This window comes from Typopeltis vanoorti, chromosome 15 (genome assembly GCF_054136105.1).
Source record: "Typopeltis vanoorti isolate ZY-2024b chromosome 15, IOZ_Tvanoo_1.0, whole genome shotgun sequence".
Taxonomy (NCBI): Eukaryota; Metazoa; Arthropoda; class Arachnida; order Uropygi; family Thelyphonidae; genus Typopeltis; species Typopeltis vanoorti.
The window spans coordinates 57,239,652-57,254,844 of NC_143563.1; the positions used below are offsets into that span (position 1 = coordinate 57,239,652).

General features: G+C 34.1%; 1 protein-coding gene across 4 annotated transcripts in view; it reads right to left on the bottom strand.

Moving 5' to 3' along the window:
* LOC150098782 (lymphoid-specific helicase-like) overlaps positions 1-15,193 on the bottom strand; it is a 310,277-nt gene that overhangs the window by 152,860 nt on the left and 142,224 nt on the right. The window lies entirely within an intron of this gene.

A 15,193-nucleotide genomic window follows, 5' to 3' on the forward strand; every position in this document is an offset into this window, starting at 1 on the left:
ACAGGATTTTGTATACCTTTAATAGCTAATCTTTATTTGAAAGTTATGCAAACAAAGGGTTAAAATTCTCAAAAATATTTAACCCCCTTTTTTTGTTAGTTTCAATCTACTAGAAAGATTTCAGAACATAAGTTAGTAATCTAAATAAAAGTACAGTAAACCCTCAATTTTATGAACCTCAATTTAACGGACAAAATTTATGGTCCGTATGTCACGTGAAAATTAACACTGTTAATTTTACAATGCTACAAGATTTGCTTATAATTAAATTAACAGTTTATTTTTTGTTATTAATTTCCTGTTATTTTTAACAAATTTAACCAGGGTATGGTTATAAGCAATAATACATATTGAAAACATTTCTATGAAATTAAACTTTTCATAGATACAGTACTTAATTTTAATTACATAAAAGTTTCTACATAAGTAAAAACATGTAAATTAGTTAATTTGTCAATTTTTTAACATACGCATTTGGAAAATCTACTTTATTATATAACGGACACCTCCCCTCACCTGAATTAGTCTGTTTTATCAAAGTTCTACTGTACACGTTTTTAGATTTTTCTATTTATTTATCACATCACTAATGCATACAGTGTACTGGATTTGTTTTCACTTACCATCCTCATATGCCATTCTTCAGCAATAAATGAGAGAATTCATTAAAATTCATTCAAAATTAAATTCTTATTTCAAGTAGGATATTTAGTAAATCCATGGTGTTGCTATTTTTCACACTTGGAATTCACATAAAAAAAAATTACTGAAACAAAATTTGTAATTAAAACATTTCAAAGTGATAAAAAGTAATAACCCTACTCTGTCTTATAGAATTCAGCTTCACTACTGGCTGAAATGAATGACACGTACAAATCAACTCAGGTTTTTTTTTTTCAAGGATCAAAATATGAACAACTTTCTGCCTTTTATGTAACTGCTGCTAAAGGTCAAAGCTAGATAACTGGGAGCAGACCTCCACATGGCCTCTTGGGAAATGCAGAGAACCGACCAGGGCTTATGACCTGATGTCCAACCCTCACCGTATCATGGTGCACCCTGTTGAGTACCTGGCTACTGAACGAATGAGGATGGGCTGGCAATTTGAGATTTAGCTGACCAAATTGTATTCTTATTGGCTTAAACCATAATCGTTTTTGTCAGAGAACCAGGGAGAATGGCAAAAAGTCAGCTACTATAACAAACTCCACCTCAACTTCAGCAGAGATGAAGATTGGCATCATCAACATAAGAAGCATCAATGGGAAAGAAATGGAACTAGCAGAAGAATTGGATAAGTATACCAGATAGACATAATAGTGTTACCGATACAAAGAAGACAAAAACAGCTGAGATCTTTCTAAACAACAAATAGAAGATATTATATTCAGAAAATAACAAGTGACTATTAAATGTTAAACATTAAATGTGAGGATAATCCTCTTGAATGGCAGGCAATATCAAGTAGTGATGTGGATTAATATCAGAATTGGGAACTGGACAATGAGACTTACTTGTGCTTATGCAGAAGGTTCTACCAAGGAAGAAATGAAGAAATTTTTTTGAGGCATTACAGAGAGGAGCTGGCTCAATGAAAAAGGAAAAGCTGGTCCTTGTTGGAGTTCTAAACAGCAGAGTAGGAAATGATTATCAGACATTTAAGAATGTTTGGGAAAATTTGGAGAAAAGAGCAAAGCTAATAATAACTAATCCATGTCCTGAGCAGAAATCTAGCAGGTAAGTACCTGCTAGATTTCTGCTCAGGACATGGATTAGTTATTACTAACACCATGTTCCAATGTAAAAATGTGCACAAATTCACATGGAGAGAATATGCAAGGAATAAGAAAAGTCTCATTCACTATGTCATTGTTGACAGTGATGTTTTCCTGCTTGGTTCAAGACACAAGGGTATACAGAGAATTTGAAATAGGAAGTGATCACAATTTAATGTCAAGCAGGATAAAATTGAACTTCATATTGAAAAGAAGAGTGTGTAAGAAAGTTGAACAGCTATCAGATGTGAACTGTAGACTCAAATACACAAACATTATTCGAGAAAAACCAAAAGTGTTTGGAAACAAGAATCAAACTTTGGAGATTCAGTGGCAAACCCTAAAGAAAACATTGAATGATTCAGCCAGCAAGCCCTAACCTTTGAGATTCAGTGGCAAATCCTAAAGAAAACATTGAATGATTCAGCCAGAGAAACATGTGGTGGGGTAATCTGCAAGGATAGAAAAATCAGAACTCCATGGTAGACTCAGAAAGTTTGAGGTAGTCAAGGAAAAGAAGAAAGCATAAGAAAAAAGTTCCTTGCAAGTAACCTTGTGCACTTAAGGAATACAGAGAAAAATATAAGAAAGCAAAGCATTATATAAAATTTGCTAAACAAAAGAAATGGGAAGACTTTGGTAAAAGCATTGAAAATAAATATTAGGAAGGTGGTGAAATATATTGAAGGTTATTGGGGGGGAAAAAAGCTCAGAAATGGAGAAAAGAGTGCCATAAAAGAAATTAGAGATGATAAAGGGGACCTGAAAAGTGAGGATAAAGATATATTAGTATTACTTGATATATGGAGTAAGTACACACATCTGTACTTGAAGTACAGATGTGTGTTCCAGAAAGAATGCCAGGTGGAACACACATCTGTACATGAAGTAGGAAATGCTATTACAAACCTGAAATGTGGAAAGGCAGCAGGAATAGATATGATATTTGACCAGAAATGCTAATATACAGTGGCTTAAATAAAATATAAAGTTTTATAGTGGCTACACTGCATAATTCAGAAGACTTGGTCAGATTTCCAAATGAATGGAGTAGAGCACTCATAGTACCCATTTATTAAAAAAAAAAAAAAAAAAAGGAAGGAAAATAAAGCTGAATGTGAGAATTACCGAGGAATTTCTTTACTGAGTGTTCCTGGTAAAATTTTTGCAAGTATTCTTAAGAAAGGTTAAGAAAAATTGTGGAGGAGAAGCGTGGTGAAGAACGAGCTCTGTTCAGACCAAACAGAGGTCGTCAGGATCAGATTTTCACATTAAGACAAATAGCTGAGAAATCATGGGAATATAACAAGCAACTGTATTTAAGTTTTGTAGATTTGGAAAAGGCACATGACAAGATGCCAAGAGGAAGGATGTTCAAAACACTACAGTTATATGGTGTAAATGGAACATTATATCAAGCAACACACATAGTCTCCATTAAAGCTGTATGTCTGCATTTAGAATTGAAAGAGGTACAGTAAGATGAAGTAAAATCAGGTGTGTCACAAGGGCACACATTATCTCCACTGTTATTCATATACATATGGATCATATTATGAAGATATTAAATTTGATATCAAAATTGGTGATGTTAATCTTAGCTCTTTACTTTATGATGATGATGTTATACTTCTGAATAAATCCGGTACCTCTGCAAAATTCCCTGACTAAATTGAATAACTGTTGTAATAAATTTGGTATGAAAATCAGCAATAAAAAGACAAAGACAATGAAAATAGGTAGAAACATTGAAAACCCTTACTGTATCCTGAATGGTCAACCTACAGAACAAGTAAAACATTTCAGCTATTTAGGTACAAATTTTAGTGAAGATGGCAAATTAAATATGGAAATAGGCAGCAGAAGTAGCAAAACTGGTATAGTAGGAAGTCAACTGAATAAATGTATAGAATAAGAAAGAAAGTAGTCAAAACACCAAACTAGCTAGCTGTATAGAAGACAGTGTTCAAACCAATTTTTACTTATGGATCTGAGAGCTGGGTTAGAAATAAACTCTTGATCAAAGACTTGAGACCACAGATATGACAGTGCTCAGAAAGATTAGGGGACTGAACAGATGGCATCAATGCTAGCATCATATTAAAAATGAGGATATTAAGAAAGAACTTGACATTGTTAGCATTCACGATATCAGGAAAAAGACCGAGAGGCAGACCAAGATTGATTGTGGATTGATACAGTAAAAAGTGCCTTAGAACAGTGCTTCCCAAACTTCTGGATGTCAGGGCCCCCTTTTCAAAAATTAAAATATTTCACCCCCCCCCTCGAAAAAAAATCTTAATAGAGAGATATATTACTATAATATTTATTGTATTTATATTCAATACAAAACATACACAGCGAATATTGCAAAAATCAAATGCATATATTACATTTTTTGCCTCTTACCGTTTGGTTCTGAAGACGATGCGGGCTGTTCTGGTAAAATATGAAATACTGTCCTTTTTTTTTTTTTTTTTTGAATCTGTTTCTACTTCTTCTGATTGTTCACGGGATTTTTTATTATTTTTTTTATCAGCCACTTATCCATCTCAGGGTTAAATTTTTTAACATAGAATAGATCAAATAATAGCACCACTTACCGATACTGGCACACCACAGACAGATAACATGAAATTAGTGAATATTACCTGAAAAAGGGAATCCCCAGACCAGGAACATTTTTCTCTTTTATGACTTTTCTCCCTTTAAGGTAATTAAGCCTAACGTGAAACAGACGCCAAAGGCAGGTTATTAAAACGTGCACATGATTGGTGCGGTATTAACAAAAGATCGCGCAACTGAAAGATAAAAGCATAGCTGACAATTGAGTTGAAATGCTAACTCTCTTCAACCGAATTCCATATGCAAAACTGCCATAACATTCATTATATATATATACAGGGTGTTCGGGATAAATTTGACATATTTATAATTAATTATATTTTTCCGTAAGTTACATGTATTAACACACACTTCTCTTCATTTAAAAGTTTGGACCCTTCTTCATTCATATACAAGATGTCAGAAAGGATGGATAGCTGGAACCCACCTGAATCATGGAAGAGAATAACTTGTATCATGATGATTTGTGCCCGCCATCAAAATAAGGATATTACGACTGCTGCCCAATGCTCCCTGAATACAGTAAAAACAATCAGGCATGAACTAGAGACTTGCAATGGTGACTACGAGGATGTAGCAAGAAGAAAGATCCCTAGCAGACGATCTGATTGCGTTTGTACAGCAGAATTCCTCGCAAATCTGCAGGAACAGGTGTTGAAGAACCCTGGCATTGGAATTCGGGCTTTGTTCGTGGAGTTGCTAACTGTAGTCAAGCCCTGGATAACAAGGGTAGCCAATGGTAGGCCGTATGTATGGCAGCAGGATTCGGCCCCTTGCCACACCTCTGGGAAAAGTCAAAAATGGTTGTCTGAAAATTTCTACGACTTCACCAGTCCAAATGTTTGGCCTCCAAACTCCCCAGACCTTAACCCCATGGATTATTTTGTATGGGGCGCAGTTGAAAAAGACACCAATCGCACTTCCAGTAATACAAAAGCCCAGTTAATGGATAAAATTAAAACAGTTTTTGCGGCCCTTCCCAGGGAGACTGTAGCATCAGCTTGTTCGAGGTTCCGAAGCAGAATTGAAGCTGTGATCGATGCTAATGGTGGTTATTTTGAGTAAATCTTGTTGATAGTATTGTAATTAACTCTGCCTGTAATGTTTTTTTGTCAATTCATTAAATTTAATAGATACAAAGAAGATTTTCTTTTTCCTTACGAAACTGTCAAATTTATCCCGAACACCCTGTATATATATATATATATATATATTACTTAGTTTTAACACTTTTACGAATTTTAACACGTTCGGTTGAATTTTATTGCTGCCTTGGGAAATCGAACTCACACACATCTAATTAATAACAATAGTTTTTAATTAGATACTGTGTTTGTCCATGCAACATATGGTTTTGTTTCAGTCTATGCAGCATAGTTTCAGTATGAGGGGACATGTGATTCATTAATTAGTGTGCTTTTATCCCAGTTGTCTCTAATTGTCCTATTTGTTGAGAAATATATTACACAGACTCCTCATACCTTATTCACTGGCATAATAAAAGTACTTGTTTTTATTGCCTCTGCAGTATAGCGGTTGTTAGGGAGGGGTGTTGTTTACCACTGCAAGCGAGTTACTATCTCCCCCACATGAACTTGTTTAAGCTTTTTTTCATGTGTGAAGTATATGCGAAACTTTTATTGGTAACAGAAAACTAGCTCGGATGACAGTGATAATATAAAACAAGTTTTGATATGTATATAAAGTCAATATCAACGGTCCCTGATTACGAACGTGTGATGAAATGGACAGGAAGATTTGGAGCTTCCCTGGCGAGCATTCGAAGTAAATACAATTAACCACTGGTTTGAAATGAAACATGTGAATAAGCAATATTTACTAATATTCATTAAGCGCCGAAATACGGAGGAAGCAAAGTTTGTAAACCAACACCAATGTGTGAAATTTTGCATTAAAATATAAAAAATAAGAAATAATAAATAATAAAAGTTAAATATGTTTCTTTTAAAATAAAAAAAATCTACTTAGTCTTAAAACATTTTTAATTTGTTTTCATTATTTCACGGCCTCCCCTCAACAAAACCTACGGCCCCCAGTTTGGGAAGCGCTGCCTTAGAAGACAGAAATATAAGATCTCATAATATTGGAATGTTGACAGATAACAGGCTAATCTGGAGGAAATTGTTGATAGGAAGTTGTAATGATGTAACCATTCATGTAGTACTATCATAAGATCCTGTATACCCCATGAGAGTATATGTCAGGAATTTGATGATGATGATGTAACTGCTAGTTGGTTGAGAATATTCAGTGTACTCCAACTAATAGGCTGTGGGTTTAAATCCCACTGTAGGCACAGATGTTTATGATTGTCTGTAGGTAGGAGATGAATTTAACTGCCTGGCGTGAGACCACCACACTGCTTACTGGAGTTGACTTTCTCAAGCTTGAAGTGGCTTGAAAAAGTTCCATGCTTGGCTTCTAGAGCAAGGTTTCCTTCCAGACTATGTAAAAATATATAAAATCAATAAAATAAAATAACTTTATCTGTCCACAGTACAAATATATTATAGGTTTATAAATAAACCTTTCGTGGGTGGAAGCCACAGAAAAAAAATAAAAAAATTACCCCACTATCAATTCTTTAACAGTGATTATAGAGCAATTAATGGATTAATTGCTTTATGCAAAAAATTATACTGTTTAACTTGGAATTTTCTTTATCAGAAATTGTCCTTCAATATTTTAACTTTGTTTTACAATTTATTTATTTTGTTTGTTTGCTACAAATAAAAACAAATTTCACATGAGTGAAAATAATCCATTTATGAAACATGATAAAGAGATCCATGCAATGAACTTATTTTCCATCTTTGCAAAATTCCATTATACTGGTTGTCATTATGCTTATTTAAATGCAAGAGACTTTTTATTTTTTTGAATTTTATTTTAACAGGATACCTATTCCAATAATAATATCCAATGCTCAACCTCTACAGACAGATAGCAGAAATGTCAGACACATATCCTATACAGATCAATTCAAAATTTATGCTCATTTTTAAGAATACCAACTGCTTCTCCCTCCCCTCCAACTCAACGAATTGAATTATAAATAACTTATCATCAGAAAGTTATTACAGAAAGCATCTGAAATCTATTATTTCATTTTAAATTTCAAAATCTATTATTTCATTTTAAAGTTCTAAAGACAGCTCTGGGTATGAAATGTATTTTTTTTATGACTGTTTTCAAAATTTTCCATACTTTTTTTTTTTTTTATTCTTGTAATCTATTATATTCCATCTTACATTCAACGTGCTCCATTCAATTGAAGAGCCTATTATTTATTCAGATAAATTAATATGTGAATTGAATATGAATGGCACAAAAACAATCATCCCCCTCCCCTGTTTTTCTTTTTTTTAAATATAACTACACACTCAAAATTGTGAAACCTAAAATGGTTAAGAAAGAAAAAACCTGCTGATGTATTTCTTGAAGAAATGAGGTTGTAGTTCTCAAAGAAAACAGAGTTCTCAGTACAAAGAAGACTGTTCCAACAAAAAATAGAGGAAATTAATCTGGTAGGTGTGAAACCAAACTGTCTGAAGATGAACATCTATATGATGATGATGAACAATTGCTGTTCATGTTTTTGCAGGTTTAGGGAAAGTGAAAGAATGATTATGAACAGTTTGGGAGAACATGAATGAAAATACCTACAGAAAAAGTATAAGGCATAAAAAAAAAAAAAAAAAAAATACGAAAGTGAGCAGAGTGAATCTGAAAGGGGAGGATCATCTGTTAACCAGATGGCCCTCATATGAAGAACATGAAGCATTTTTAAAGAGATATTTGGTGCATCTCACATTAAGGATGGGGTGGTTTACCAGATATCTCCCTAAAATGCCAGATTAGGTGGTAGAAGTGTGAAACCACCTTACTTGTAACAGGCCTGAAGTAGATTGAAAGAGTCCCATGTTTGGCCTCTAGAGCAGGATTTCCAGATTATGTAATACTTAGCTGTTCCTTGGTACTAATACTAATGTACAATAGGTTTACAATATTTTGTGGATGGAATTCACATAAAAAATTATTGTCAAAATTTATGGAACAGAAAACACTGGAACACAAATAATTTACTGATTGAAATTAATTACAAGCCGACATTTCACTAGCACAAGCTGGCATTATCATAGGCACTTCACATAGTGAAGGGAAGAAAAAAAAAAAAAAAAGAGGACAATCACGTGAACGACAGTGGTGCTCAGCGTAGTGATTTACATGTTAATGATGGAGTGCCAAAATCTAAGCACGACCATACCATTAATTCTGTTACAGTTACCAGAATTCTGCACAACTTGTGCAACTTCCAGGAACAGTTTCTCCAATTTAAACTGGGATTTTTGAAGTAGCCTGGCTTTCTTCAATCTGATGAAGTGATATTTCTCCAAGGCTTCTTGTGAGGATTTGCTTTTCAGTTGTCCAGAGCTGACCAAGGTAATCCATCCTACCTGTCCAAAATGGATGCTGTAGACATCTGGTGATCCTCGATTTGTCTCAGAAAGGTAGATATTTTATTAAGAGGTTTGTATAATATTCTGATTTTGTATTTTCAGGATGGAGCCAATTTATCTGTTGCGCCTTGAAAAAGATTCTCGAATGAAGCAGAGGAATGGAGAGTATTTGCCATCAGCAATCTATAGATAGAATTTGAGGTTAGAAAAAGAAGGGAAATTTTGCACATGAAAAAGTGCAAATGCATTGGTGGAACAAAGACAGGAAACTGAAAGTCAAATTATATAAGTAGGCCTTTATGTCTGGCCTAATGAAGGACCCTGTTAAGGTTAACAGCAGTCACAAGTTTCTTCATAATGTTCCAAGGCTTATTGTGTCTAGAGGTGAATAATGTTAGTTAACAGCATCGGTAGTAGTGGTAGAAGCCATCCTGATAGTCAAAACTGGTGGGCTTCCAAGAAGATTGCTTTTCATGACTCATGATTTTTGAGAGAAATAGGATGGGGACAATGGGAAGATAGTTTGATGGCTGCCTTTTCTTTATCTCCTCTTTGTCGAATGGTCTGTATACAGATTACTTCCTGGTTATAGGCTGGATGTCAGATGAGTATGAAAAGTTGTAAAGATGATATGGGATGGATTAATTTTAGAGCACAGTTGGGGGAACTATCAGGAACAGAAGACTGATAATAGGTAACCATGCTGTTTGGGATTCTTCTGTCTTTCTGGCAAGAAACCAGAAGAGGTATGCAGTAAACTGTTCTAGATATAATCATAGGTGATATGCTCTGGATGTGATGTCTGTTTAAGAGGTGGAGGAGATGAATGATGCCAGAACTATTGTAGGGCTGCAGTTGAGCCCAAATGTCTTGGCAAGCAACTACAAGGCAAGTTTTCTGCATCTGGCTTTTTCAAATTTGTATTGTGAGGTAACCTACAGGATGCTATGGTAATCCAATACAATTAAGTTCTCATTATTACTAGCTTCCTATTAACGATGTTCTTTCAAATTAATCTTTCATATTTATCTTGTCGCTAACATGTCGGCACTTGACATTATAAGAATTCAGTGAAGGGGATAATAAATCCCTCATTATTTTAAAGCCGGATATACGAAACTCGGAGATCAAAATCTAAGAGTTTCATGCCGAAGAACTATCAGCGAATCCAAGCGTAAGTCATCGCTTGGGTAGTACAACACTATGGCAACTCGTGTCAAAGGTGGAGCAAGCTCCTTCACTATCCCTAATATTTTCTCATAATTTAAAAAGCAGCTCCTAGGAGATGTATTGCTGTTTTACATTATGAGGAGAGGTCACTACCCAGACCGGTTTCGACCTTTATTGAGGTCTCATCAGTGAGTAGGTGGACCTGGAATACCAAGGTTTAAGTGAACCGAACTTACATATACCCCTACTAACAAATTGTCAGACTGGTGTACCCATATATTATTATTACTACGATAAAGAGCCAAGAGGCTATTTTTCCGGCAGTGTAAATTAAGTTACTCACCTACTCACTGATGAGACCTCAATAAAGGTCGAAACTGGTCTGGGTAGTAACCTCTCCTCATAATGTAAAACAGCAATATATCTCCTAGGAGCTGCGTTTTACTTATGAGAAAATATTAGGGATAGCGACGGAGCTTACTCCACCTTTGACATGAGTTGCCATAGTGTTGTACTACCCAAGTGATGACTTACGCTTGGACTCGCCGATAGTTCTTCGGTATGAAACTCTTAGATTTCGATCTCAGAGTTTCCAGCTTTAAAATAATGAGGGATTTATTATCCCCTTAACTTAATTTACGCCCCTGGAAAAATAGTCGCTTGGCTCTTTATCATTATAAGAATTCATAAACAGGTAAACAGTACTAATGTAAAGGTACTTGACATTGCTAACATTCTAGTTTTGTTTACAAATGCTTGAATGTTAACAATGTCAATTATCTTTCTAATATTCTCCTTTTTAAAATGAAATGTTAAGTAAAATTAAGAGAATGAATCAATATAATCAATAGCAAAACATGCCATTCATACTATCTATTTGGTCTCCTAATTTTCCTCAGCTCCATCATATCTAGAGATTCCAGTCTTTGATTAACTATTTTATTCCTAACTTTCATGAGGTACTACTGGATTAACGTAGTACTGTATACTATTATTTGGTTTTTAGCTAATTTCTCAATTATTCCCCATAACATTATTGTTTTTTCTATTATATGTTTCTAGAACATCATTAAAAAGTACCTCTTAAAGGTGATTTCTTCAGTAACTTAATTGTTCTACAGGCGTATCACTGAGCATGCAATTAATATTTTTTATGCTGCACTTTATTTTCATACTAAGTTTGCTACAGAGTTATTCATTATATTACACAGTCCTGAGATTGTAGTGGATTTATTTAAGAGTATAACATTGTCATAAAGTAAAGAACAGAGTTTAATATCCTCTGACTTTGTATCAGGTTTAGCATCCTTTCCTTCATAATGCAATTCACATAAATGATGAATAATGTTCACAGATGACAAATTAAATATAGAACCAGACAACAGAATAAACAAAATTGACATGGTGGAGGAGTCAATTGAATAAGTCAAAACATTAAACTGCATACAAGTTGAAATCAATTTTAACTTATGGAACTGAGAGCTGAGATAGAAATAAGACTAGAGACCACAAATAGGAGTTCATATAAAAATTAGGGATATGAACAGATGCCATCCATGGCAGAATCACATTAAAAATGAAGACATTAGAAAGGAACATGACAGCTACCATTCAGGAATGTGTGAACAGAGCTAAGGTGGTATGGTCATCTTAATAGAATGGGAGAGGAAAGGTCAGTAAAAAAAGCTCAGAGGAAGATTGATGTAGTTAAAAATGCATTAGAAGACTGAAATCTAAAATCTAACAATAATAGAGTCCAAATAGAAACAGACTAATTGTGAGGAAAATGTCAATAGGAAGTTAATACTACATGAAAAATTTGCATAACTCTTGTCATAGTATCTGATATAACCTTTAAGAGTACATATTAGGAATATGATGATTACAATACTCATGAAATTTAGATTCGTGAAGGATCTGTTGGGAGTATAATTATCTGCATAAAGTAAAGAACTGAGTTTCTACATAATGTGTCATTTACATAAGTAATTGCAGTATTTTTGAAGACATTTTCTCTTGAAGCTTATCAAATTCCTTTTCCAGATCTACAGAACTTGTAATACAGATTATTGTTATATTCCTATAATTTCTTGACTATTTGTCTTAAAGTGTAAATCTGGTCCTGATAATGACAACCTTTATTTAGCCTTAAACTCTGCTTATTCTTTCCCAAATTTCCCTTTCCAGAATATTTCTTAGCCTCTTCAAATATTATTATTATTATTAGAAACTCCAGGGAGTCTAGGACTCACCAAGAAAGGTCATATGTCACTCACACCAGCTGTCATACTTTCGTCTTAAGCTCATTCACACTAGATAAACTCACTACTTTAAAAGGCAAACTATTCCACTTGCTCATGGTTTTGTGAGAGAAAAAAAAATCCAGCTCTCACCCCTTTCTTAACTGCACACAAATTAGGGATATGAACAGGTGCTATCCATGGCAGAATCATATTAAAAATGAAGACATTAGAAAAGAACTTGACAGCTAGCATTCAGGAATGTGTGAATAAAACAAAACTTGTCTGTTCCTCTAAACATAATATGCTATTGGATATCAGATCACATCAAAGCATAACTTAATGCTTACTAACATTGAATTGGCAGTCAATTCAATGTTATAACTGATCAGTTATAACCTAGTCTGTTACCTTCATATAGCTTACTAGGTTTGTATTCCCTGAAGATGCCGATAGAAAAAAATTGGCGAAACATGTAGGATAATAAAATAAAGCTACTTGATGAACATTATATAAAAAAAGTGTAATAGTCTTAATCTGTTACTTGTCAAGACTCCACCATTATCAGATCTTATATTTCTATCATCTAAGGAACTTTATACAGTATCAATCCACCTATATCTTGGTCTTCCTCTGGGTCGTTTTCCTGCCAACCTGGCAGAGAACACTTGTTTTGCTAATCTTTCCTCGCCCATTCTGTTTAAGTGACCATACCACCTTAGATTAGCTCTGCTAATGCATTCCTGGATGCTGACAATGTCAATTTCTTTCCTATTATCCTCATTTTTAATATGATATTGCCATTGATGTCATCTGTTCATGCTCTAATCTTTCTCGGGAATCTCATATCTGCAGTCTCTAGTCTTTGGTCAAGTGTTTTACTTCTGACCCAGCTCTCAGATCCATAAGTTGAAATTGGTTTGAACACCATCTTGTATACAGCTAATTTAGTGTTCTGACTAATTTCTCTCTTATTCCATATGAATTTATTCAATTGACTTCCTACCATACCAGCTTTGTTGATTCTGTTGTCTATTTCCATATTTAATTTACCATCTTCACTAAAAATCACCTAAGTAGCTGAAATGTTTCACTTGTTCCACAGGTTCTCAGTTCACAACGCAGTTGACGTTTTCAACGATTCTGCCTATTTTCATTGTCTTTGTATTGCTGATCTTCATACCATATCTATTACAACAGTTATTCAATTTAGTCAGGGAATCTTGCAGACTTGTAGCAGATTTATTTAGAAGTATAACATCGTCTGCATAAAGCAAAGAGCATCTCCAATTTTGATATCATGTTTAATACCACTTTCCTTCATAATGTGATCCATATAGATAATGAATAACAGAGGGGATAATGTACATCCTTGTCTCACACCAGATTTAACATTAAAGCATCTTCCTGTACTACCTTCAATTCTAACTGCTGACTTACAACATAAATCTTACCAGAAACACTCAGTAGAGAAATACCTCTGTAATTCTCACATTAAGTTTTATTTCCCTTTTTATATATGGATACTATGAGAGCTCTATTCCAATCATCGGGAATTCGTCCAGCTGTCCAGGCTTTCTAAACTATGCAGTACAGCCACTGTAAGACTTTTATACCACCATACTTCAGCATTTCTGGTCGAATATCATCTACTCCTGCTGCCTTTCCACATTTCAAGTCTTTGATGGCTTTTTCTACTTCAAGTATGGCTAAGTATTCCTGACTTATGCCTGTTGAGTGTTTTTAGCACTGTGCTATCACTGCTTGTTTCATTTAGCAATTTCTTGAAGAATTACTCCATACTTCAAGGATATCTTTTTCTCCTGTTTTCATGTAACCTTTATCATCTCTAACTCCTTTTACAGAACTCTTTCCTCCATTTCTAAGCTTCTTCAATAACCTCCAAAATATTTTGCCACCTTCTTGATATTTATTTTCTATGTTCTTGCCAAAGTCCTCCCATGACTTTTGTTTAGCTAGTTTTACACAGTGTTTAGCTTTCTTACATTTGTCTCTGTATTCTCTAAGAGCACAATCTGACTTATTTGCCAGGAACTTTTGATGTGCTTTCTTCTTTTCCTTCATTGCCTATTTAACTTCCTGTGTCCACCATGGAGTTCTGATTTTTCTATCCTTGCAGACAACCTCACCACATGCCTCTCTGGCTGAGTCAATCAGTGTTTTCTTCAAGGCTTGCCACTGAATCTCCAAGGTTTGGTTGCTGTTCTCAAACTCTTTCATTTGGGAATTCCTCTGAAATTCTTACATTCAGTATTATTTTCCTTTTTAAAGATAGATACTAGTAGATATATATTCCAATCATTACTTTCTGAATTATTTAATACTGCCACTATAAATCTTTTATACCCATCATATTTAAGTATTTCTGGTCAAATGCTATATATTTCAGCTGCGTTTCTACATTTCAGATATCTCATTTCCCCAATACTGAAAGGTACACTTGACCACATTCCTCTTGGATATTTATTAAATTTTTTTTGTTATTGCCAATAAAATAAGATACACAAGATATTAGATAAAATCTAATAATTTTTCAATTTAATACCAACACACAGTCTCTTTATATTCACTTTTTATGCCATCTTTATAATCTCTGTGACATATTTTCCTCATTTCTAAGGCGCTTTTTTTTTCCAGCCTCAAGAGCATTTTGCCACCTCAGTGATATTTGCCTTCTCTTTAAAAAAAAAAAAAAAAGCTTTCTAATGACTTTTTTTTTTTTTTTAAACTACTTGTACATATACCTTATTTTATTATATTTTCTCTGTATTCATTAAGGGCATAGGACTCAATGTGTAAGAACTTGTCTATCATTTCTTCTTTCCTAGGACTGAACTACTTGAGCTCATCATAAAGTTCTGATTTTTCTATTCTTATAGAA